The 25,164-nt window shown below is 38.7% G+C and overlaps 1 protein-coding gene across 1 annotated transcript in view; it reads left to right on the plus strand.

The window, feature by feature from the left end:
* SNTB1 (syntrophin beta 1) overlaps positions 1-25,164 on the plus strand; it is a 1,146,703-nt gene that overhangs the window by 431,928 nt on the left and 689,611 nt on the right. The gene's annotated exons all lie outside the window — the stretch shown is intronic.

The raw sequence follows: 25,164 nt of genomic DNA on the forward strand, positions 1-25,164 counted from the left end.
ATCATTTGTAGTTGGGGACATATTGATCTCCCCTATACAGTAACACTGCGTAAAGACCTTGCTGGAGAATCTGTCTGCAAGAACAGTGGATTGTCTGATATTACAGAACCCCACAGGGGTTGTATTGACTAGATAGTTAAACATTTCAGAGCTTTTCTCTTGCTTGAGTGATTAAAAAGCATGTTGCATCTTGATCTAGTCGCTTCTTGCATGGCACTTTTATATTTGGCAAGTAAGGGGAAAAATGTGAATATACATTGAACCACACTTCTGAAACATGCAACAGATGGTTTATCATGAGACTTTTCTATATTTACATTTGCTTTTATTTTCTCAGTATCAGGTTTAAGCCCCTTTGAAGACAAAGCATGGCACATGTATTTCAAAAGTATTTCATGTACTTTGCATTTGTTCCTTTTCGGCATCAGTCCAACAGCCTAACTAGATGCAGATCTTGTTCCTACACGGCAGTACATCAAAGTACAATGTAACCATTTATGTTACTATTTATATAACCCCTTAAATATAATCGTAATAGTTGTCTGGAATACTTCTAAGGTCAGTAAGATTTCAAAAGGTAATGTCAAACATTTCATCTGCCAAGAGAGGGTGGCCTAATGGTTAAGGTGTTTGCCTTACAAACACAAGGTGCAGGGTTTGAGTCTCACAAGGAATAATTGTCTAGGCTTAAAATGGCTCGCAAGGGCAGTTAGTTTAGTACTAACCTATGAACCAAAAGATATACTAAAAGTTCATTGGTCTTCAGCCAGCTTATCTGTTAGCACTCTTGGTTAGCATATTATGCAGAAAAGACCTTAGAATTAGGAATAGTTGTTGCAATCTCTGTAGATGTCAGAGGTAGATAAGAAGTCTTGAGGATCTATACATCTCCTTAATTTACTCTGAATCACAACTATCATCATGCTATTCAGCCATTATCTTGGCTCTGCCTGTTTGACTGTGATTTCCATAGCTTCTGTGCTATTCATTCCCTGCTGAATTCTAGCTCTGAGCAAAATTGTTACTTTCTCAGAGCATGAATAAACGGTAGTGGCTTAACAGAACTCTTCATACGACATTCATCTTGCCAACAGCTCAGAATATTTCTGAAAAATGACAAATGCCATCTCTACTTTGTAATACGCATTCAATGTATTTTTAATTTGTGTTTGTGAACTTGTAGTGAAGCGCTAATCTCAGACACTCTTATCGTGCTTGCTTGAAACACGATCCTCTTATTGATACGTATTTCTGCAAACCTTACATGAATGTTTGTTTCAAACTCAACCGTTAATTGTGTTTTGTTCTGCACTAAAACAAATACTTGCTATACATCTCTATAATTATACAGCTGTCTGCACATATATAAATGTTCTATAAATATCTACAAATATTTGAATGCTCTGTCTGTGTGCTGCTGAAGTACTGTCAGACTGATTGCCCTGACTGTTTATCATGACTCTGTTGCAACATATAGCATGTAGTTAGTCACTCTGTAAAGTGTGGTATTTAAACTTTATTCATTTCAAGTGTTTCACAGATATTTATTCAAAGAATATTGGTTTGCTTTAATTGTCTGTGTGGGGCACAGTTTAGAACAACAGTCTGTATTTTTCGATATTTGTAGTCACAATCTAGATAGGCTTGACAAAAAGACTTCATTTTATGGCCTGGATATGATAGAAGCATGCATGTCGACTTTAACTCTACTCTTTAAATTAAGTATCTTAAAAGTAAATAAAAGTAGATTCTAATAATGTGCTTCTGTCTGCTCCAATATCGAACTTGAATACAAGTATCATGTCTTTAAGCAGTACCTTTTCTGAGCAGTAACTGTCCTTGTTATCAGTAGCAGAGTTGAACTGAATGTACACCACCATTATTGATTTATTTTTTTTCTTAACAGTTTAAAATATGCAATGTGTTAACTGTATGTAGTTTAGCTGTACCAACAAATTCTAGTTTCACACCATTTTTTGCATCTTAACTGTATGCATCTTACTGCAACAGACGTTTGGTGAAGTGATTACAGCTTTCAAGAGATGGCAGACTAATTAAATCTTTTACAGTATTCTTTCTCATGCCTATAGCTACTTACATTGGGTGTGGTTGCATCCTGTTCTTCCTGCCATATTGGATACTTTGGAGCACCATATGATATGTCTTTCACTAATTTTATTTTTAATAGTTTTACGGTTTTGCCAAATTCACATTCTCTGTCTGTCTCTCTCTCTCTCTCTCTGTTAGTACAGTTCCATAAGCATCTGTTAAGTACCAATCCCCTTTTCTGTTAAGAAATAAGTAATAATCACTTGTAGATTCTCCTTTGGTTCTAATCATGACTGAAAAAATGTCTCTTAATATTTGAAACTTGTTTGCATTCTCTTTTCTAAAGGTAAAATTGTAAATACCATGTTAATTCCCTCACCTGTAACATAAAGGAACAGTACAAGCTGTACATTTTGTAGATTCTCAGCAAGCCCACTCGCAGTAGCATATAGCTCAAAACAGTGAATGTAGAGCTAACAGTTTTCATAGGGGTCTCCATGAAGCCACAAGTAGAAGAAATGTGACTGAAAAATGTTGGTGGTTGAGTGGACAGTGGAAAAGATAATTCATGTGAATACAAGAGCTTAGAGTTAGACTGCGGTGGTGGTGCTGCGGTAGCGTTGTCGCCTCACAGTTAGACGTTGCCCGTTCGATTCTCAGTTAGAGCGTCTTCTGTGTGGTGACATGCATGAATGGGCGTTCCTTCATTGAATGTTGTGCGTTAGGCCTGGCAAAGCCAGCACGTAAAACTCTACTGCCAATCATTAGCGGACTGGAGTTCCACTATGGCAACCCCTAACCGGGAAAAGCAGAAAGACACCGTACAAGAACTTAGAGTTAGATATGTGAGGAATGAATAATTTAACAAGACAAAAATGTGGAATTGTAAAAGCAGCTTGTATTAAAGTTTTTGACAAATGATTGAGTTTGAGAGTTGGTCTGAATGTGATATAGTAGTAACTCCATTAAAAGGTATGTAGTTCCATAAAAGCACCACAGGCTGTCAGAAATGCAGAGCATATCAAAAAGTGGCTTCTGGTATTAAACCAACTTTAACTTTAACACCATGTCATACACGTATGTCATTAAAGTACATACATTCTCAAGTATGAACAAATAAGAGGTGCTACAGATGAGCATTCACCAAGAAAATTCACTACAGTCTGACTGCGATTACAGGATCATGTGCTTACAAAACCCACTAACGCTAGCTCCCTTAAGGACATATAAACTATATTCACATATTTGTATATAACACATATTGGATCCAATTAGATGGACATTGGGGAAACACAGAAATGAGTCCAGATACTGTAGCAAATATATTTGTATTCAAGGCATACATTTTCCATAAAGATAATGTCTCAATGCACTGGTTCAGGAAAGGACAATGACACACCATTTCTTAGTGCACTCAGGTCAACAAGCCACTCTCCATCTACAGAGCCTGTGGCACATTGTAAATAGATTCTACTGGGTCCTTTCACTGCAGGCTTAAGGCTCCAGGCAGGCAGTTGAATGATGTATGATGGAACCTAGCATCATAGTTGTAGGAACATACTAGTACAGAAGATTGCCTGATACAAGCACCAAGGCCCATTGCAGGTTTCTAACCTCCCTTTTTCATCTTTGGTAAATGTGTCGTAATATACTGATGCATAACCACCTTAAGCACAGGTGACCTCATGCATATCAGCTGTGCACAAACACATGCAAGCCAGAGCATAGTAGGTAAAGGATTCTTCCGTCTACCACACATGTATTAGGAGGGTTCAGGGGGCTCTTCATTAAGATAGAAAAGAAAAATGAGATCTCTGCTTATACCTCTTCCGACTGGATGTTCCTTCTTTGGAGAAATTCTAAGACTCATGAATTCCACAGTGGTGTTTTGGCTCCATTCAGCCCCCTTAGAAATGTCAAAGTGAGTATACTAGGAAGGAAGAAGAACAACCTTGAGTCATTCACCATGAATCCTTCGCTCCCAAAAAGACCTTACAAGAGAAAAAGAACTCCATGTGCTCCTCGGTCTATATTACTCAGTCCTTGTGGCCTGTTGAGAAGCTGCCCATTGTCAGACATAAAATGGATGTTTGCATGGTTGCAGTCTTGGAGGAATCTAGAAAAATGGGAGCTCAGAGAATTGTTTTTATCAACAAGGAGCTGGGCACACTCACTCTTGGTTATTCCTCACAAGGAGGCCCAGGAGGTCATATCTTTTCTAGCCTGGTTGAGGATGTAAAGCATGACCCAGATTCAGATATTGCTGCTGTTTCTCAGCTTGATGGCCATTAGTTTCATGGTGCCTTTCCCATACCTGGAGATGCAGGTTTTGTCAGTTTTAGTATCAGACTCTTGAGTCATGGGCAATCTCCAACAATCTGATTGTGGCCTGTCTCTTTCTGCAGCTGAGACCATTACAGATCCTGATGTCATATTCTTCACCACTGATGTCTGAAGCCCATGTGGTCTCATCCATTGTTCAAAGTAAGTGGCTTCAGTGGAAAAGGGACACCATATTGACAACTTGTAGTTACAGGAAGCCCTTACTTTGACAACTCATTTATTTCTGTATTTGTCAAGTAATTCAAGAACAGCAGTCAATACCAGAAAAAATCTAGTAATCGAGTGAAAAGGTAAACTATAAATTTGCAAATTAAATAGAGCAAAGAAGGTGCAAAGCAGTTCTTAGATGCCCATTCTGGTACAAAATATAATTACTGCAACCTTGCAGACTAATGCACTGACTAATGATATTCGTGAAGCAGCAAAGTGATAGCAGTCTCCTGGCTTGTTGAAGGTGCAGTGTAAATCAAAAAAACTTGACTGGCTACAGGGCATTAATAGGCTACCTAACAACATAATTTGTTGCATATCCCTGAGAAGTTGGAAAGTCTGGAAGGCTCTGGGCAATGAATGTGTACTGCAAGTTGTGAAGTCAGCATAAAATCTTTGTCTTGGTGCCTAATGATAGAAAGTACAGAATCCCTCAGAAGGAAGCTCAACAACTTTTCTCTTGGGAAGCAGAATATGACATTATTGCTGTCACTGCCTCTGGTATGAATTTGTTCTCCCTGCATGTTATATTAATGAAGATTAGGTATGGCCTAGTAATCCAGTCACCTGAGGAGCTAGGAAGTACTATTCTTAGAGCTCAGGGAGACTCTGCCAAACCCTTCTTTCATTATACTGTTTTGTCTCAAAGCAGTTTACAGAAACAGTTAAATTTAAACAAGTAAATGGTAAACTCAGGTGGGGTGGGGGGGTCCAAGGTGGCAGCAGCAGTACTGAAAGCAGCTAAAACAGAACTTTGGGCAGAGAACAGTTTAAATCGATAAAAGCGTGTAAACTACTGTAAATTATTAATAGAAATTGGTAGCTGAAATGTCTTTAACATCTATAAAAAGTGAAGTGAAATGGAAAGCGAGTGTGAAAACTCAGAAATAGACCAAAAGCAGTACAGTGGAGCAGAGGTGGGAAAATGGATGTAATGGCAGAAGAAGAAAACTGTTCACCCTAGAGAAAAAATGTGACCAAAATGCATTCTGAGATTTTTCAAGATAACTGGTCCGTGTTGAAATGTACAGAGACAAATAATGGGTGGCTGCAGGAAATTTAAGAGAACTGGTATGCAAACTTCTGAAAAGGAGATAAAAAAATGGTGAAACAACAATTAAAATATGCAAAAAAAAGGCACACAAACTGGCTGAAGTTGAGGACAGGTTATTCAGAGACATCTTTAGATTTACATCAATACTTGAACAAACCAAATGTAAGGATTGCACTGGGTTTTCTATTGCCGATATTAAACTAGAAAGAGCACATAGAGTAAATATAGTAAATATACCTAATTTAAGACTGAGGAAGCAGCCAAGGCTTATATTGATTAAAAATGCAGACACACCAGCTAAAAGATGAATTTATTTCTACTTTGTGAAGGAATGGGATAATCTTAGGTTGGAAACACAAGGCTTTATATGAAAACAATGACTTTTCATTACAATCCTAAATCAACAGAAAAGCTTTTCTTTCCAATAAGATTCTGTGGAGAAGCGAACCTTTATTTCAGGTTATTGCATTCTGCACTACTTTGTGTCTTCTATCTACCGCTATTAAAAATTGATATAGACTCTCAAAAGACACAAAATGAACTCACAAAAAAGATTTGGTGGCAGGAGAAGATGACAAAAAACTAATCAATCAATAAATATAATAAATATGGACACTTCAAGGGAGATATTTTTTGTAAAGCCTTTTTCTGTTTTAGACAATAATTGGTAAATCTAAAGAGATTAAATAGTTTTCAAGAAAAAGTGAGATAGTCCTTAAAAATACACTGGGAACACTGGATGAGGGCACTACTTGAAAATAATACATATGTATACGGAAAAGGATGTGATATAATCAACATGTGAGTTGCGTTCTGAATGTTACTTACAACCATTGGAAGTAAGTACATTACAGAACGAAAAATAATGATTTGATTAGAATAAATGTAATAATATTGTATTTCAAATATTACTTAAAGGTAAAGGTTTATATTTAACCAAGGGGGGGCTATACTGCAAGTTAATTAATGAAATTGCAAAATAAGTTGCTTTTATTAACAGCACTATGGCAGTGGGGAGGAAGGAAGTGAAAAGGCAGTAGACGAATAAGAAAGGAAAATAATATATTATGTGATGGAAACCAGTAGGCAGTATTGCATTGAATTAGTTCTGGTAATACTTGCGCTACGTCTAGGAATACATATGAGATCAATGAGACAAGCATTTTGATTGAAATTAAGCTAGACATCGAGATTAAAAAAATAATGCTGACTGAATGAAGATGTTTAAATGCAAAGAAAAATATGTACGGGCAAGTTAAAGGAGGTGACTGGGAAACCAAAATTGAATATAGAGAAATGATATGGCAGTTAAGGTTGGATGCGAGCTGTGGTAAAGGGCTAAATGACCATATTTCCATCACACCAGCACTGAAGATCCTAGCCATGGATCCTAAAATAATAAAAGGTGGACAATAAAGTGTGGATAGGTTTATTTCAGTTCATGTTTTGAATACGAATGTCTTGTAACATTTCTAATTATTACATTGAAAGTGTGTAGTTTTAAAACTATGAGCAGTTTCATACATACACTGGATTGTTATTTATACCTTTATATTTAAGGATTTTATAGTTTTATTCACACACTTCATATGGACAATTAATTTGACAACATCTACTTATTTATTTATTTATTCATTCATCATTGTAAATTATATACATACATATATATATATTTTGATATTTATTCTACTTAATGCATTTTTATAATAGTTCAAAATATTTATGATGTTTTAATACAACAACGCTGTGTATTCATTAATTCCCATTTTATCTATATTTATTCATTTTAACATTATTTTAATATTATTTGAGTATACATTTAGAGTATTAAATCCCTGGTTTTATGTAATACATTTGGAGCCATGGGCAGTGTCAGAGGGACCCTGTATGTTTATCATATCTATCTACTTATTTATTTACTAATATATTTTAAATACATTCTTTTCTTATTCATACACGTATAGATGCAGCGTTTATATTGCTCATATAATGTGTATTTTTTGCTATACATATTGTGGTTATATTCCTCTGTTTATAAAAGTATTGTTTATATATGTCAACAAAAGTATTGTGTTATATTCCCCTGTTTATAAAAGCATTGTGTATATAAGTCAATAATGATCAATCAGAGCATTTAATGTGGTTGCAAGATGAAATATGTGAACATGCAGTAAGCAGATTGCAAATATATTTATAATAACCAGTACAGTATTATTTTATGCTATGGTAATATTAGATGTATGTATTTTTAAACTGAGAATTGCTACTAGGAAGGACTTAACATTTAAGTGGGTAATCAACTAATTAATTAATTAATTGAATAATCTAATGACATATGTAGAATATAAAAGAGAACTTAATTAATACTAGTTTATTCTGTTGAATTCTCCGGTTGCGGAGACGAAAGCGCTTAATTTAAGCTGTATGGGATCTACGTTTACTTGTTTAATTCTTGGACAATAAAACTATTTTATTTTACTTCACGTTTGTCTGCCTGCTAACCTTGGAATATTGGACAGCCTTTATTGTACCGGATTCAGTTTTTATTTGTTTGGTGATCGAGTTTTTTGCATTGTGGTTACAAGATATTATCTTAACTTGCAACATTTACTGTATATACTGTTGATAATCAATGTCTTGTTATTGTATTAAAGCCAATAACCTGTAATGTTGTTTAGTATTGCTGCAACTTTGTATCTCTATTTAGCATGTACATGATGTGGAGCTTTTCTCCCCGGGAATCCGCTGAAAAAGGACCTGCGTCCAGTCGGAATTTCCTGGTAAACAAATGTAAATAAATAGATAGTGCAGCTATGTAGCAACACAAGGATAGAAAGACAGCTTCAGAAACAAAATGCTGCAGACAAGTGGAATAAACACATCCGTGATTTATAATAGCTATTACCAGCCCAAAAGGGTAAACCAGGTTTGAGTCTGATAAGAGATGACTGAAAGAAGTTTTACACTGCTGTTAGTACAGAGTGTCAGTGTTATTGCCTTCAGAAATTATATCTAGTTAATATTTTGTTCATTTTGTGAGTAAGGAGGGATTATTTTGGGACAATATACAAAATTATATAAAGTGATATGAAAATTGATGGAAACAAACTATGAAAGACCAGTTTGTAACTGAAAGTCAGATAAGGAGAACAACATATAAGCTTTTCTAAGACACAATTTGAATTGTTAGTTTGCATTGTTAATAATACATACAAAGTTAATGAGATAAGTAACTTGTATTTACCATAGTAATAGACCGATAATAATAATGATACAGAAAAAATATCAGAATCATTAAGAGAATGAAAGATTTTTAAGTGGAAAGGTGGGCTTTTTTTCTGGAATAGAATGAAAGTGAACGAAAGGGATTTTAATATTCATTAAAATGTTATAGAAATAAAGATTGAGGATGGACAGACAGGGAAACATTTATAGTGATGAGAGGCTGTTGCTGGGTGTTAGAATTACACTGGCAGCACTTTTTGTACCACCAAAAGCAGTGAGACAAGATATAAAGAATATTGTGAAATTATAGTCATTATTAAGAATGGATGACACTAGACAGCGACTGTAGCACTGTAGAAAGTAAGGAATATGTCACTTTTAGGTAAAGGTACCATAGAATACTGACTGAAATGCAGATATTTAGAGAAATATATGTATGTATTTGGAATTATTGTAATGAAAATAAGACAGAATTAAGTGGAATATACATGTTTCAGAAAAATGTGGTTCTAGGGCAAGCTTTATAGTTGTTACATATAAAAGAGTACTGTAATATGACCCCAACCATGAAAACATGTGCAGGAGTAGTCACACCATGTACCTATACAAAATTGGTATTATAAACAAGTGAAAGTCTACTATAATAAATGCTGGCATGTATCAACATTTATTCCTAAAAAGGAAATCCTTTAATGATTGGATAGACCACATTTTAACTGAAATGTTACTAAATTTGAACTGAACTGAAGCAGTAAAGGGTTTGCAAAGAATTTCAGCACTATAACTTAAAGATTAGAAGTACGATTGTGAATGCAAAGGAGATATAGAATAATAATCATGGTAGGTATCTAGAGGGCCTGAAAAGTAAGGGATTTACAGAAGCAAAAAAATAAATAAGTAGAACTCAACAGGTTGAAGACCAGTTGAAAGAAATTAGAATGACTATACAAGAGTAATTATAAAATATGAATGAATATAGAGAAAATAGAAAAAGGGGTTGTGGGCAGATGTTAGAGGAATTGCTTAAATCCAACTGTTTTTACAATAACCCCAGAACAGCCAAACTGTTAACATTTGATGTAGCAAAAGGGTGAAAAGATGCTAACTAAAATCAAGAATTATGAGAATGGTAGGGAACTAGAGTATCCAGGAAAATTATGTCTCTAATGGCCAACTATTACACTATACTATGTAGAGAAGATGCAGGGATAGAGAGCAACACACACAGGAAATGGTAACATACATGAGATGACTACAACTCCCTCAGTTAGCAGAAGTAGAAAAAGGGATATTAACATAAAAATAAAGGAAATTGAAAGTAAAGAAGCAATGAGAAAGCAGAACTGTGGAAAAAGAAGGGACAGGAGATAACAGTCTGTCTAGTACTGTTCAGCAATATTTTTTCTGGGAGGGAGTGTGCCTTTCACTAGGAAACAAGCAGCAGTGGTAGTTATCACAAAGGAAGAAGGAAAGATCCAAGTGATACAAGGTTGCATAGATGGATTTCAGTTCTGAATCATGACTACAAGAGGAACTAGAATGGGATGGCCATTTTCACCGTTACTGTTTGCTTTATATTTTGAGCCATTGGCCAAAGACATAACACAATTAACCACAATTTGATTCAAATGGAGAAATAGTAATTAAAAATAGCATGTTTTGCAGATGACATAATATTATGTGTTACTAATCTTGAGATATGGTATAAAAATTATATTTAGTAAAGTGAAATATTTCAATAGTATAGGAGGATAGAAAGTAAAAGAAGCAAACACAAAGGCTATAATAATGAGCTATGCCCCAACACATGATATTTTAGTCAACTTACCCTTTTTGTGGATTTATGACTAGAAGAAAAAATTGGAAATTTGAATGAAATGGGATATTGAACAAGCACCTAAAGAAATCTGCAAAGAAATTAGTAAAAAAAAAGCAGATAAAGTTATGCAGAATTATTTATGGATATCAACAATAAGATTCAAGAGATTAAGATGTTTCTGGTCCTGCTGTTTTTAATGTAAGTCAGGCTTATATGTATCAACCAAGAAGGTCAGATATGGAAGAACAGGACAAAGAAAATTAAGTAGTTTCTTTGGTATAACAAAAGTGAAATAGTGCAATGGGTAAAAACAGTACTGAAAAAGGAACAGGGTAGTTTAGGAAGTCCAGATTTTGAAGCATATTAATTAGGCCATTTAATTTAGATTAACTAACATCTTTGGAATCGTATGGTGGGTATAGTGCCCTATGAGATAACAAGATTATACTCGGGCATTTGGGCAGATCTAGAAAAGGAATATAAATAACATCATGTGCAACCTTATATACATACAACTATTTAGCAAGCCTTCATGTTAGTGGAAGTTAGACCATGAAAAAATAGAATAACACCAATAGGTTCATAGCCTAGTACCAACCTATGAACCTATCAGCCCTAGGGCCTATACAAGCCTAGCCATAACAATTCCTTGTCTATTTCTTCCCACACTATTTACTTCCCTGGACCCTGTCTAGCAGGGCGACTGACGTGATCCCCGGGGTGAATTTCCTTTCTCCCATCCAATCGTCAAGGTTCCTTTTGAAGAGTACCAAAGAGGCACTCTGCTTGACATGTATGGGCAATCTATTCCAGAGTCTGGGGAGTCTCTGGGTCAGGAACCTATCCCTCCAGCTTGTTTTGTTTATCGTGATGACAAGGTTTAGATCCCTGGAGCATGTGGCTCTGAGGGATTGGGATTTCTTTAAGTGTAGCATGTCCAACAGCTCTGGGTTTGACATGGCCTTGTATGTTAAGCAAAGATCGCCTCTGAGCAGACAATATGCGACAGAGTATAGCTGGAGTTTTTTAAGGTGTTCAGCATAGGGCATCTGATTTAGGCCTGTGATTCTTTTAGTGAGGTATTTCTGCGGCCTTTCCACTTGTTGCAGATGTCTTGAGAGGTACATACCAAATGGGGCGTTGTATTCTATAATGGGTCTAATGAGGGATGAGTACAGTGGGACAATGACCTCTTTTTTTCTGGATGAAAAGCCCTTAGTGATGAGGTGTGTCACATAGAAGGATTTCCTGACTGTTGTGGCGATGTGGTTATCGAAGGTGAGACCACTGTCCACCTGTGTCCCTAAGTCTCTTATCACACTTTGCCACCTATAAGGTAATTCACGGATACATGTTTTTTCCCAAAGGGGATAACTATACATTTCTTGGCATTGAGTTTGAGCCCATGGCTCTGGCACCAAGCATCTGTTTCTGTAAGGCCCTTTTGTAGAGTATCCACATCATTTGGGGATTCAATAATGGCTCCCAGTTTTCAGACATCTGCGAACTTTGTTATCCAGAGTCCATTAGTGTTGGCCTGTATGTCAGAGAAGTGGATGCCAAACAACAGCGGTCCCAGGACTGAACCCTGAGGTAGTCCACTTATCACTTGTCTGGAGCTGGATTTGGAGTCGGCTACTTTTACAGTGTGGATTCTATCAGTAAGCCAGTTAGCAACCCATTGGGTGACATAGGGATTAATGCCCAGCTTAGTAAAATTATCTATGATTCCAGAGTGGGGGATGGTGTCAAAGGCCTTGGCAAGGTCTAGATAGGCTGTGTGGACCACCATACCCTTGTCCATGGCTCTGGAGACTGATTTGAAGAAGTCAATCAGGTTCAGGAAACAAGATTGACCCTTCACGAACCCAAACAGGGTGGGGTCCAGTGTTTGAAGGTTGCCAATGTCTTTGTTTATAAGTTCCATGACAATACGCTGCATGGCCTTGCAGATAAGGCTTGTCAGACTGAAGGGACGGTAGTTTCCAGGATCCAAGGTGGATCCCCCTTTGTGGAGTGGGATAACTGTAGCTCTGTGCCACTCAGTGGGCACAAAATCTGAGGTGAGGCTATGATTAAACATGAAACTTAGGTGAGGTGCCAGTTCATATTGTAGTTCATGTAGTACACAGCCCGGGATGTCATCTGGTCCCATGGATGCTGTATTCTTAGCTTTGGAGAGTGCGTTTTTTACCTGTGTGGCCGTTATTACCAGAATTTTGCAATCTGAGGGTGAGAAGGGGGTGAAGTTGGCACTGAATCGATCTGCCAGGATATTGGCAATATCCTTGGGATCAGTATATTTAATACCATTCTGTTTTAGCTCAGAGCAGATCTGAGCATTGCCATTTAGATTCTTGACATAGTTATAGAATGACTTGTGGTTGTCTTTGGAATCTTTGGCAATTTTATTTTCATAACTAGCTTTGGAGGATTTTATGAGGGATCTCAGTTTCTTACTGAGGCTGGTAAGGAACTTTTTGCATCCTGGGATTTTGCTTTTTTCTGCAACAGTTTCTTCCTTTTGTTGTAAAGTTTGTTTATGGCAGGGGACCACCAGATTGGCTTCTTTTTTTTGGATGAGAGCATTTGGGTTCTATTTGGGATGGCACAATTTATGCATGAGTGGATGTGCTCGTACAGTGCCTTAGTGTAGGATTCAGCAGTTGAATTTTCAGCTCCTGTATGCATGGGTGTCATGAAGTTTGTCACTTCTGACTTGAGCAGCATGAAGTTGGCTTTGGAGAAGTTTTTTATGGAGGTTTCCTTACTGGGGGGGGGTGGGATGTGAATGTTAAGGGTGATTAGCTTATGGTCAGACCTGACTAACGAGGGGGTGACCATAGGTGTGGAGCATCGATTTCCCATGTTGGTAATGACCAGGTCTAGGATATTGGAGCTCCTGGTGGGACTATGGATTAGTTGATCCAGGGCGTTGGAATTTATGAATTCCAAGAACTGTTGGGCAAAGGTGTTGGTACATGAGTAGTTTTCGCAGTTAATGGCAGGGTAGTTAAAATCACCCAGTATTAGGGTGTTTGGTTCTAACTTAATATTTTCCAGTATGTTTAGAAAGGTGTAGTGAGAATCTTGGGGTATGGTGGGGGATCTGTAGCAAGCTACAGTTTGGATTGCAGTCTTACCTAGTGTTAGTTGCACCTGGAGAATTTCAGACGCATTGTGTTGGGCAACTAGCCTGGTGGTGTGAATATTCTTGGTGAATATTGACACTCCTCCACCTTTAGTGTTTTGGTCCTGCTTTGGTGGCCGAAAAGTGTGGTAAGAGTTGTAGCCTAGTACTGCAGGGGTGCTCTCTGGAGCCTTGAACCAGGTCTCAGTTACTGCACAAATATTGATGTTCTCCATTTTTAGGAGTGTCTTGAGAGAGTGCATTTTGAGGTTTAGACTTCTAGCATTGAGTAGCATTACCTTCAAATTTTGCATGCTTGTACCTGTTACGGTGGTGGTTTTGTCCTTTGAACTTTGCCTAAAAAAGGCACTATAGGGATGGCAGGAGCCTTAGCCAGTAACCTGAATCCCAGGGGCGACAGATGCAGACCATCTCTGGCAAAGCATCGTGGTCTGTCAATCATGTCATCCCAGGCAGACAGATACTGGATCCTCTTTGAATGACACCAGAAGCTTAGCCAATTGTTGAGGTCAATCATTTTGTCCTTATATTGTGGTATAATTCTGGGCGAAGGCAGGATGCTACTCAGGGCTAGGGTCATACCTGCCTGGGCCACATGATCCAAGAGCTCTTCCATGTTTCTTTTCATGTAGTCCAAGGAGGTACGCCTCAAGTCATTCACTTCAACATGGACAATGACAGAGTCATATTTGTACTTGTTGTGGAGTGACTTGAGTTCATGCGTTATGTGGCGGATCCTGGCACCCGACAGGCAGCTGACTGTAATTTTCTCCTTCTTCAACCTGGTGAGAGGGACATCAGTGTGCCGGTCTATAGAGTCACCTATGACTAAAGTGTTAGGTACATTGTCTTGCCTTAGGGGCTGTTGCTGGGTGGCACACAGGTGTTGTGAACTATGTGACACTTTGGTTGTGACTGGTGTTTGTTTGCATTTCAGCTTCAGAGGTCCTTGTTGCTTGGGCAGGTTACAGTTAAGGGCCTCTGCATATGTGGATTTAGTGTTGCTATATGTGGGTGTTGATGGTGTGGGTTTAGAAGGGCTATGTGTTGCTTGAGGTGTAGTGTGGGTGTTAACCTTCTCCTCTTAACTGTCTAGCACAATCTTGGGTGGAGAGAGCTTTGCTTCCATTTTGGCTATGTAAGTGCATCTCTCATAGGTTGTAGTGTTGGATGGTAGGAGGAGAGGGTTGTCTGTGTACATGAGGCAATTGCTGCATTGCCCCAGTATGCCCAGATTCACCAGGTGGACAGGAGAAATCACCGGAAGCTGACCCTTGGACATGCCTGGTTTGGTGCTTTTTTTTTTTTTTTTTTTTTTTTTTTTTTTGGAAAGTACAGGAGCTGTTTTTTCTTACCTTAGCAAGGTACTTTGCAATTATAGGCTGTTTAGTGCCTACTATTATTTTCTTCTTATTAACAAGGAGAGTTGAGTGCTTGAACCAGTTTAAGGCTTCCTAGTGCTTTCCAGCAGGTATTAGAGAAAGTGCTAGTCAAAGGGATGCTTAAAGGTAAGATGAAAAAAAAATGCACACTGCAGTGTGCACTAGAGAAGTTAGACATGAAAGTAGGTAACTTAAGTTTTACCTGTTTAAAAAGTTAAGGTTTAGTGGAGAGTTACTATTTTTAAAACAGCAAGATGGGTTGAAAGGGGTGGTCACTTTTGTATTCTGGTACTATGGAATACAGTAGGATGGCCAATAAATTTAAATAGTTGAAGGGGAGGGTTTTTTGATTTAGTGATTACTCACACAAGCCAGTGAAAGTAGAGAGGAAATGAGATATATGGTCAGATTAACATAAGAGGCAGGCAACTAGAAAGACAGTGGTATTTAACAAGAAAACTGTGACTGGGTGGAAGGGTGGGAAATTCTGCCTGACTCAGAAGAGAGAGAGAGCGGTGGTCTCTTTTGAAGTTTTAATATGCTGTTAAAGCAGAATGCAAGTACAACACAAGGTAAAGAAAACAAACTACAGTATTTAAAATATACAAAATATAAAAAATAAAAGCAAACTAACCTTTCCTTCTCAGCAAAGTGTAGCAGAGTCTGGATGAGCTTTTCTGGTTATACTATATTCGGTAATAAGAAACACGGAAAGAATGTATTCAGCATCTGTAAAAGAAGGAAAGAAGAACTGAGATCTTGGCAGCAGATGATAAAAGGAGATGAGGTGATAATATGAGGGTGAACCTAGAGTAGCTTTGGTGTTCTCAAACGTTGATCAACTTGAATATGTATGTCTAATGTGATATCAATAATTTCTACTTATGCAAAAGCAAACAGAAGTTGGGAGAACATAGCTGAAGTATGTCTTTTGGAATATGGCCCCTGCTAAAGAAAGTCACTTACACTGAGAGCAAGTCTTTCAGAAAAGGGCAGACTTACACTGAGAGCAACTCTTTTGACCATCTTACACCTCCTGCCTTCATGATGGGAGGCTCTGAAAAGGAATGCTTTCAAGAATGGTAAATACATATTTTTATATATCCTTGTACGGCGTAAATAGCATTCATTGTTTCATCTTGCTTTGCAGCAATGTGCCCTCTCAGTGGTTGGGGATGAACTTGTTGGCTGATTGGCTAGGATCTATGTTCACATATTAAATATGAATTACAGCGAACCCCTTATAATCTAACATTAAACAACGAAACTTTAAGCTACCAAAAGTGCTTAACACTGAAAAATAATTCATCGAATGGCCATAGTAACCCAACATCGCAAACATAATCAACCAAGGTGGAGGTGAAGCCCCCCACATCCACCCTAACTATATATACCAAATTTGAGATTGCACTACAGTGGGGAATAGGGAACATTTTTAAAAAAGCATCCTTCACTTACCTTATGCATTGGGGTACTTTCTGGTTGTTAGCCAACTATGGCAATTCGATGAATTATTTTGCAATGTTAAGCATTTTTGGTTGTGTAACATTTCGATGTTTAACGTTCAGTTATAAGGCATTCAAATGTAATTCATATTTGATGCACAAACATAGACCCGGTTGACTAGATGTGCTCTCTTTGTGCAAACACAGTGACTTGGCATATGCCGCTGGAGGGTGTGCATGGTTGCAATCATGGCAGCTTCACAGAAATGTATCCAGATTGAAAGACTGAATGGATATTCTAACCATAGACCCACAGTGAAGAATTCTCTCACTAATTCTCTAATACAGTGAAAACTGATTTGTTATTTCTGCTTCTTAGAGCATGATGTTCTTCCATTTATGAAATCACCTTTGGGCAAACAACATGCATTTTCTTTGTTGTTTATTACATGCAGCTTATTATAAGCCTGTCTTGACTACCTGGTATAAAAACTGTGAGAAAAAAAAACTTTACAAAATATTTTGTGTGAATATTCATGCATGCATACATTAGTATTTTTAATCATTGCCTGCAAACTTATGCTAACCATGTTTTGTAAAAGTACAGTTTGATAGTAAATCCTTCCTACAGTTTGAATAAACAACACTTATATGATGTGAACATTGTAACTAGTAATTGCACTTTTTGTTTGCTGCAAAGACAGAAACACATTTGAGGTCTGCCTTTATTGGTGAATGATTGTTGAAGTAATTCTCTCACTGCATAATTAGCACCAAGTGGAATGAGAAATGCATGTACAGGAGAACTTCATAATAGTTAAAGCTAGTGAATAAATATATTTATGTTGCCATTGTACTGATAAAATTACAAAATTGCCAAAGCCGGTCTGCTGTTGTGGTGTACAAAGATAAACGTTAATTAAAATTGACAGATTGCTCTGCTTTGTGCCTTTGTAGATGAAGGGCATCATAATCTTTGTGGTCTGATCACTGAACTGTAATGTGACATCCCCCCCTTGGGACCAAAGTTTGTGTTGTCAATGTGCTATTGAACCAGAAAACACAGCTGTGTGTTGTTGTTGCAAAGAATAAAACCTGCTGAATGCATGACGGTGCTAAACATAGTGTTGTCATTATCTGCAATAACTTTTCTTATACTGGCCACATATGTTGTTGACTGAAAAGAAAAACACGATGAAGAACTAAAATGTAACTTTTGACAGGAGATGATAGAAAGTGTTTGCATATTTTTGAGACAACTTTGATTTGCTGGATATGCTGAACAGCATCACTGTAGTTGTTGATATGAAGTATCTGTTCAAGTCCCTTACAAAAATATCTATACTGAGACTTCTGTAATTGCTACCCAGCAGATAGGTGACCTGGCATTTACAGAATGACTCCACCTGATTTGTTGTAATCTGCGAGATCAAAGTCCTGATTGTTAAGAGAGGGTGAACTCTAGACAATATGTTAATGTCCTTCCATTCATGTGTTGCAATATTCCTTACATTTGGGATTCTCTGCCGCGGGTAACCCAATGTCCAGCCAGTAAAGAAAAGCCTTAGGTTGCTTTAAGGTACTCCGTACATCACATGTATGCTCCTCGCAAAGCATAGGGCATAAAGGTGACATTTAGACATACCATCCTCAGAACTTCTTTGTCACCAGTCAGAACGCATCTCTTGATCATCAGTCTGAATGCCTACATCCTGTTTGCTGGCTTCTGATCCATTGCAGGTAAGTGCCCCATTGGGGTTTCATTTGTTTCTTATCTTTTGGTTGCTTCTGAGGTTTCATGTCATCTAGGAAGGGTAAATGCCAATACAGGGGACAGATTCCCCATAAAGACCACCACAAACAGTGTTTATTTTGTTTTGGCACCTCACACAACCATATTTCCTGTTCCATTTATCAGGCTTTTGTACCAAAGACTTTTCATGGTAGGTTTTCTTCCTTAGCACTGTATCTGAAGAATCTGTGACTTAAGCTTCTCACTAACAACACTATGGAAGGAACTTTCGTCCCCGAGGGTCAGCCATCAGGGAAGAAGAAGGTTAAGAATCCTTGCTCAGAAGCTTCCACTGTCCAGCTTTTGCCAGATGTTCCTCCCAAGGTGAGTGAGAACCTGGAAGTTCACTCAGCTTTGTTGCTGGATTCCTCTGCCCCAACTGGGTTGGAGGCTAGTAGCTTTCACCACGTCTGATGAGGTTTTTGCAGACGTCCATTTCAGACATTGAGGGGGAACCATGGCTGAATATTTCTGAGGGGCCTATGGGTTTTCCTCAGATTTTAGTTAGGGAAGAAGTCCCTAGTACTGTTATTGATTGCTGTCCTGGGTCAGAGCCTTCAAAATTCTACAGGGCAGACATCCCATTAAAGAAAAAACAGAAAACTAAACATGTCTGTCCTGCTCCTAGAGATCCACAGAGTGAGTTGCAAGCCTTCACTCAGGGTTTATTTAATGTTTTGATGGCAGTAAAGCCTCCTCAGAGGGTTTCTGTTCCAGCTCCCCCTTGGTCTTCTACTCCACTTAAAAGACCCAGGGAACAAAATTTCTCTTGAGCAGGAGTCAGATTCTGATGAGGAATCCCTTGCTTATTCTTCCCAAATTCCTTCTTCTTTGGACTATAGGTCAGAGGAAAAGGAATCTACCAATCCTAACATTCATTTTGAAGAAATTTCTTTTGGGGACACAGTCTCCAGCATGATGGAGTTTTTTTTAAATGGGATGGGATTGTGCTAAAGACTTTGAAATCCATAAGAGGTACTATGAGTTGCTGCAGATGGAATCTCCAAAACCTTCTGCTATTCCTCCTGTTTTGGCTGCTTTGTTAGATGCATTTTCCAATGCCTCTAAGCCCCTAATCCTTTGCCCCCTGCTCCCAAGAAGCCTGATATGTTTTATAGGGTGTCTGAGGACTGTAATGTTTTGTACAAGTGTTCTGCTGCTGACCGCTCACTGGTGTCTGTAGCCTCTGATAAACCCTCTCAATTGCTTCCTTCACCCAAATTACTGCCTTTTGGTAAAGACATCAAAACCATGGACAGGCTAGGTAAGAAGGTTTACACCTCGGCTACCCTAGCTTGTAGGGCTATTAATTATCAGAACCATATGTCTGGGTATGTGTTGTCTCTTCTATCTCAGGCTTGTCAGGTTATTTATGATCTTACAGACTCTGAGGGAAAAACTTCTGCTCTTTCCCTGTTAGGGACTAACTCACAGATGGTTTGTCATTCCATCAAATGTAGTTATGATGCAGCAGATGCTTTTTCTTGGGCTGCTGCTTTTTGGGTCAGTGATGAGAAAGTATTCTTGGCTTCGCCTTCAACCATTGCCAGATGACATCAAGGCTAAATTGATGGATGCCCCTCTTGATAATAAACACCCGTTTGGGGAAGCTGCTGCTGATTTGTTCATGTCCCTTCAGAATAAGGGGAAGGCCTTACAGGAACTCAAACGTGTTTGTTGCTCTTGTTCCTAAATTTCTGAGGAACTACCCCAATAAGCCTGCCTTTTTCACAGGCAATGTCGCCTTTCTCCTAAAGGTAAAAAGAGTAGCAAGTGGACTCCTCCTGCTAAGGCTACCCAGACCTTAGGGACTCAGAAGTCTTCCTTTCCAGATAAACCAGGTGCTGTATGACTATCCATCTCTTCCCAGCCATTTTCCTCTTTCTCTTTGCCTTTCTGTCTCTCTTCCTGTTTGGCTTCAGATTATTCAGCATTCATGGGTTCTGTCCATTATTCATCAGGGGTATTTCATGGTGTGGAAATCCCATCCCCCTTTTATGGGCATTCCTCAGCCTCCTCTGGAACAACTTCCCTTTTTCCCAGAGGTAGCTTGAGACCTTTTGACTCAGGGTACTATTCCCAAGGTGCCTGTGTCCTGAAGGGGGAGGAGGTTTTACTGTAGGATGCTTCTAGTACACAGAAAAAAGGGTACTTGGAGACCTATTCTAGACCTCTCCCATCTCAACACGTTTTCTGAAGGTCCCCAATTTTTGAATGCTGTTCCTTCAGACTCTGTTCCCTCTTTTGCTTCCTGTGGCTTATATGGTGTCTTTGGATCTCAAGGATGCTTATCTCCATATTCCAATCCATCCCCTTTTCAGGAAGCTTTTGCATTTCTCTGTTGCTTCCTGGCATTTTCAGTTCTCTGCTTTGCCCTTTGGCCTTTCTGCTGCCCCAAGGGTATTCACCCAGTGCCACACTCCTGTGATTGCTTTTTGCAGGCTTCAGGAGATCCAAGAATTTTCTTACTTGGAAGACCTGCTGATTCGGGCCTCCTTTCCAGAGATTCTTTTGCAAAATCTTAATTTTTCCATTTCCCTTCTTCAGATCCTGCAGTTCACAATAAACTTCAAAAAGTCTTTGACTCCTTCTCAGAATCATGTTTTTCTGGGTTGCAGGATTCAGATGATGCCTATGCTGGCATCCCTGCCTCCTCCCAAGGTCTTAACTCTCATTTGCTTCTTTGAACTCTTCTTCCTCTGGGCTCCATTACAGCCAGGGAGTTTCTGAGAGCTCTGGGTTTCATGGCGTCCCCCATTCCTATACTCCCTGTGGCCAAACTACACGAGGAAGTTTCAATGGTGCTTGAAGTCAGTTTGGCTTCAGCATGCACATCCTCTAGAATTTGTAGTTCCTCTTCTACCTCGTCTCAAGAAGGAACTTCAGGGGTGGACCCAGCAGTTGTGCTAAAATCCAGGGCTCCCTTTTCATCCCCCTCTTCCCTCTCAGGAACTGTTCACATATGCTTCAGGCATTGGATGGGGAGCAACTTCTGGCTCCCTAAAAGTGCAGGGGGTGTGATCACCTTTTCAACAGAAAGAGCACATCAGTGTCAAAGGGAGCCCTTCTGCTTTCTCTTCAGGCTTTTCATCCTCTTTTCTCCCGGGGATCTCTCAATAGGGTTGCCACCTTTCATTGTGGCTAAAACCGGACCAAGACCTTACTCCTTGCACTGTCCATAACCCACCCATTTACACCTCTCTAATGCCCACTTCCTGCCCATTACATAACATCATCATGATATTAGCCAATGGGGTACACCCTCTTTTACATTCTTGATGTCTTCTTTCTGACATATTACTATGCTTTTTTGTAAAAAAAAAAAAAAAAAGTATAGTAAATCAGGCGATTTAACAAACTCCGATAGTCTGTTTCTTTTTTTGAAACAGAATACTGGAGTTTGTACAGTGATTTCTGAACTACAGAACAATTTGTTTGATTTCCAGATAGTCCAGGAAAAAAGCAGATAGGTGGTAACCTTACCTCTCAAGGTATTTACAAACAACACCACAGTGATGTGGTATTTAAACAAATGGGGGGGGACAAGATCCCGTACAAAAAGACAGGTTGTTCAATAACCTCTCTTTATTCCAAGTGCATCTGATATCTCTTTTTCTTGGAAAGGGATGTTTCTTTATGTATTCCCTCCTATTCCCCTCACTCCAAAAGTCCTGTTCAAAATTAAACAGGATACTCCCAAAGTCTTGTTGATGACTCCCTTTTGGCCAAGATAGCATTGGTTCCCTCTTCTTCTGCATTTAGTCAAGGGTGGTCATCACAAGTTACCTAACAGGGTGGACCTACTCACACAAGATAAGAGATCTCTCATCCATCCCCACCTGTCCACTCTTCAACTGGCACTGTGTGTGATAGGATTTTGATTCCATGTAGACATCTTTTTTCTGAAGACGTACTTAGGGTCCTGCAGGAGGCCAGGAAACCCAATACTAGGAAATCCTACTTATCCAAATGAAAGAGGTTTTCTATTTGGTGTCTCTCTCGTAACCTGAATCCACTTACTGTGGATGTTCATCTGGTTCTTTCTTATTAGTGTGAACTGCTCAATACTGGTTTGGCCTACTCTTCTGTTGAGGCCCATTTATCAGCTATTTCTGCTTCTCTGCCTTTGTCCCCTCCTTTAACCTTTAGATTTGAAGCTAAATAATTCCTTAATGGCATCCTTCTTATTAGGCCGTCCAGGAAGCCTGTTCCTTCTCCTCCCTGGGATCTTAATTTTGTTTTTGAGAAGTTAACTCAGGCTCATTTGGGGCCTGCTGCTTCCGCTTCCTTGCAACATTGCTCTTGGAAGACTGTTCTTTTGTGTGTCCTTACTTTGTGCCAGACAGGTGTCTTAGTTTCATGCCCTTATGGCTTGTCCTCTTTGGTGTTTCATAAGGAAAGGGTGTCTTGCATACTAATCCTTCTTTTATGCCCAAGGAGGTTAATGTGTTGTCACTTAATCACTCTATTCATTTACCTAATTTTTTCCCCTCTCCGCAATCTGCCAGTGAGAGGGTGCTGCATGCTTTGGATGTGCATAGACAACTCAGATTTTATATGGATAAGACTTAAGTCTGTTAGCAAATCTCATAAGTTGTTTGTTTCTTTTCATCCTAGTTCCCTAGGATTGGCTATATCCAAGCAAACTATTTTGTCTTGCATCTCAAAGGCTATTTATTTTTGTTATTCTTTTCATGGTAAGAGCCTTCCTTCCTCTGTAAATGTTTATTCTTCTAGGGCTGTGGGGTCTTCCGATGCTTTTTTCAAGGGTTTGGATACTAACTCTATTCTTGAGGCATCTACATGGACTTCTGTGCATACTTTACCAATCAGTACAAGTTGGATTGAATCTTCAGAGCTAGAGCTGGTTTTGCTATGGCCATCCTTCATGACTTTTCTGAGAGCTCTGCTGGTCCTTCCTCCTCCCAAGTTTTTTCTTGAGCTTTGGCACTCTCCCAGATGTAAGGAATACTGCAGTACATGAATGGAAGGACATATTACAGTTGTATAAAATCTTACCATAATGGTAGATGTCCTTCCCTTCAGTGTTGCAGTATTCACTCACTTCCTCCAACCCCTGGTCCATTTCTCTTCTAGATGTACTAGTTATCTCTTGATTTTCCTTGGACTGCCATTCCTACTGGGGTGAGGTGATCAGTTCTGAGGATGATACATCCAGACATCACCTTTATACCCTAGGCTATGCAAGGAGCATATGTGTGGTGTATGACATAGCTTAAAGCAACCTAAGGCTTTTGTATACTGGCCAGACGTCGGGCTACCTGAGGCAGGGAATCCCAGATGTAAGGGATACTGCAACAGTGAAGGAAAGGACATCTACTGTTATGGTAAGACTTTACACAACTGTTCTTTCTACACATTACACCTACTCATATTATGTAAATACAATTTAAACATCTGTGGGAAAAAACAATAGCACCTCCAGATGTAACAGTAAAAAATACTGTTCTTTAAAATTTGTATCAAGTGCAGCTTACTGTGCTTAATTCTGATATCACACTGGAGATAGAGCATTACCGTTTTCAAAATTTTAAGCTAAACACCGTCCATAGGTTTATAGGTATTTACTAGGCATGCAGTTAAGGGGGCTATTGAAGAGCATAGTCCAATTGCCCCAGAGTTCTGTCTGGTTCAGTGTCTTGATCAGAGGTCCACAGTAGATGGTTGCACTGAGGGAATAAGGCCCTTGATGACAGAAAGCAGCTCTTTCACAGCTCAATCTTCTGTGACAACTGCCTGACAGAAACTTCAGAGATTTTTGTCCTTGAAATATACAGACTATATTAATGCCCATATCCTGTAGCCTGTATTGGCCAATTGCAGTCCACTAAAATGGTGTAGTGTCTATTTTGCACTGTGTAAGCTACAGCAGGCTAAAGAAAATAAAGAAATTACTTCCTAGCATTGCAATGATGTTAGAGTGGTTTGCTTCTAATGTGTGAAGTTTTTAAGAACTAATATCATATATTTTACAGTAAAAATAATAATGTTACAGTCTCTCTCATTTCTTCTCCAGGGTATGTTTTGCAATAATTCACATTTATATTTCTGGGGAGATACAGTACATAGTGAATTGTAAGTCTTTGTAATCCCTGAAGGAACTAGTGGGTATATATCCATGTATGTTTTAAAAAAGTTTGATAGTGTCAGAGTTTCTACTTATTTATGAAAAAGTATATTAGCTTCACTGTTTGGATTTCTTGGCCTAAGACAATGTGTGTATTATTGAAAGTATCTGTGGCAGTCAGAAAGTCCAGTTGGTTTTTCATAGGGTATAGGGAATTAAGGTAATTTCTACTAACAAATAGAGAACCACATCACTTGCCAGTTATGTCTTTTTAAGCAGGAGGCTGAAGAATTGTGTTTTATGTTTGTCAGTCATTATCTTGTTACTGAACTGATCTACAGACAGTCTAAGTTCTAGATGTCCAATAGACATTTCTGCTTCCTGCTAAAAAAGGCAATGGAAACAAACTGGCATGTCCAGCTTTATCTGTCAGCCCATTGTCTGCATGGCAGGTTTACAGTTACAATAGTTGTGCTTTCAGGTAAGTAGTGGGGTGGATGTTGGAGAGGATAGTACAAAATGTAGTGATTGTGAAGGAATGGAATACAGTTTCTCAACATAAAGGTACTAGCAAAAGCACAAGGGGATATGGAAGCAACTCTTCAG

This window comes from Protopterus annectens, chromosome 3.part1 (genome assembly GCF_019279795.1).
Source record: "Protopterus annectens isolate FY-2018-M chromosome 3.part1, PAN1.0, whole genome shotgun sequence".
In the NCBI taxonomy this organism is placed as follows: Eukaryota; Metazoa; Chordata; order Ceratodontiformes; family Protopteridae; genus Protopterus; species Protopterus annectens.